The sequence below is a fragment of the Prunus dulcis genome, chromosome 3 (assembly GCF_902201215.1).
Source record: "Prunus dulcis chromosome 3, ALMONDv2, whole genome shotgun sequence".
Classification (NCBI taxonomy): Eukaryota; Viridiplantae; Streptophyta; class Magnoliopsida; order Rosales; family Rosaceae; genus Prunus; species Prunus dulcis.
In genome coordinates, this window is record NC_047652.1 from 2511551 (window position 1) to 2514314 (window position 2764).

The following is a 2764-nucleotide window of genomic DNA, read 5'->3' on the forward strand; positions in this document are numbered from 1 at the left end:
CCAATCAGGTTGAAGAAACTGGAACATTGTTTTATGCATGCAATGCTGTGACAGATGTGAAATTGAACAATTCTTGGTATGTGGACAGTGGTTGTAGCAACCACATGACTGGAGATGAAAGGCTACTGATAGATATTCGAAGGGATGTAACTTCCAAGGTGAAAATGGGGACTGGAGAGACAGTTCAAGTTGCAGGAAAAGGTACACTTGTGATAGAAACCAAGACAGGCAGAAAACACATTCAAGAAGTGATGTTGGTGCCTGGTTTAGAAGAGAACTTGCTCAGTGTTGGTTAGATGATGGAACATGGGTATTGTTTAGTATTTGGAAAGAGAATGGTGACAATTTTTGATGATTGGTCACTGCAAAATCCTATAGCTAAGGTTCCAATGACTAGCAATAGGTGTTTCTCTCACAATGGTACCTGCTACTCAGTTGGTGCTGAGAGCAAGTGTGACTCACAGTTTGCAGACTTGGCATAAAAGGCTGGGCCATCTTAATGATCAAAGCATCAGGATGTTGGCAAATCAAGACATGGTTCATGGACTGCCTAGTCTGGAGAAGGATTTTGCAGTTTGTGAAGGCTGCAAGCTGGGAAAGCAGCATAGAGACTCATTTCTTGCAGAATCTACTTGGAGAGCTCAGTTTCCACTTGAATTAGTTCACACTGACATCTGTGGTCCAATGCAGATTGCATCAATGTCAGAAAACAGATATTTCCTGTTATTCATTGATGACTATACAAGAATGGCTTGGGTTTATTTTCTCAGAAATAAATCTAATGCTTTTGAATGTTTCAAGAAGTTCAAAGCAATGACAGAATTGCAGAGTGGACACAAGGTGAAATCACTTAGAAGTGACAGAGGTGGAGAATTCATGTCAAATGAATTTCTTGCATACTGCAGTGAGGCTGGAATACAAAGGCAGCTGATAGTAGCATATTCCCCTCAGCAAAATGGAGTTGTTGAGAGGAAGAACAGGACTGTGATTGAGATGGCAAAGTCTATGCTACATGAAAAGAGTCTTCCATATGAGTTTTGGGCAGAAGCTGTTCATACAACAGTCTACCTTCTCAACAGGTGTCCTTCTAAGTCTCTTAAGAAAATGACACCATTTGAGGCCTACACAGGAAGAAAGCCAGGTATTGCACACTTGAAAGTGTTTGGATGCCTATGTCATGTGCTTATTCCTTCTGTTTTGAGACACAAGTTGGAAGAAAACAGTCACAAATGCATTTTTATGGGCTATGGATTGTGTGAAAAAGGCTATAGACTGTATGATCCTAAGACAAGAAAGATTATCTTGTCTAGGGATGTCTATTTTGATGAAGAAGCCTCATGGAAATGGGAGAATCCTAGCAATGCAGATGTGGGAGTACCTATGCCAGATGGAAATCAAGATACTGCAGAAACTGAACAGAGGGTATTAGATGATCACTCTCAGTTCTTGGATACTCAAATGCAGATGGAAGAAGAAATTGCACCTCAAGGGGAAGAAATGCTTGAAGAGACTCAAAGGCTTGATCACACACCTCACAAGTGGAGGAGTATTAATGACATCATGGCACAATGCAACATGTGCATTGTAGAACCTGACAGCTTTGAAGAAGCAGATTTGGATGAATCATGGAGATGTGCAATGGAGGCTGAATTGGAGATGATTGAGAAGAACAATACTTGGAAATTAGTTGACAGGCCATCTAACAAACCAGTAATTGGTGTTAAGTGGGTCTACAAGGTCAAACTGAACCTAGATGGCACTGTGCAGAAGAATAAAGCTAGGCTTGTGGCTAAAGGCTATTCACAGAAGCCTGGAATCGACTATAATGAGACATTTGCCCCTGTGGCAAGACTTGACACCATCAGAACTTTGATAGCCCTTGCAGCACAAAAGGAATGGAACCTATTTCAACTAGATGTGAAGTCTGCCTTTCTCAATGGCATTCTAAAGGAGGAAGTTTATGTTGAACAACCTCAAGGATATGTTCAAGAGAGCAAGGAAACCAAGGTGTACAGGTTGAACAAGGCTCTATATGGACTGAAACAAGCCCCAAGGGCCTGGTATGATGAAATAGATGCCTATTTCAACACTGCAGGTTTCAAGAAAAGCTTAAGTGAAGCTACTCTCTATATCAAAACAAGTGACACCTCAGGTATTATCATTGTCTCACTCTATGTAGATGACATTATATATACTGGAAGCTGTCCTAAAATGCTTGAAGAATTTAAACAAGATATGATGCAACACTATGAGATGACAGACTTGGGTCTGTTGCATCATTTTCTTGGCATGGGAGTGGAACAAACTGACAAGCATATTTTCATTCAACAAAAGAAATATGCCATGAAAATTCTTGAGAAGTTTGGAATGAGAGACTGCAAGTCAGTGGCAATTCCATTAGTGGTGAATGAGAAATTGTGTAGAGAAGATGGAAGTGAAGCAGCAGATGAAAATGAATTCAGACAGATTGTAGGAAGTCTACTTTATCTGACTGCCACAAGACCAGATGTCATGTTTGCATCTAGCTTGCTTGCTAGGTTTATGCACAATCCCTCAAAGAAACACATGGGAACTGCTAAAAGGGTGCTGAGATACATACAAGGCACATTAGATTTTGGAATTGAGTTTGCAAAGGGGAAAACAGCTACTCTAATTGGGTATTGTGACAGTGACTGGGATGGGAGTGAGGATGATATGAGGAGCACCTCAGGATATGCCTTCACACTAGGCTCAGGCATGTTCTCTTGGGCTTCCATCAAGCAAA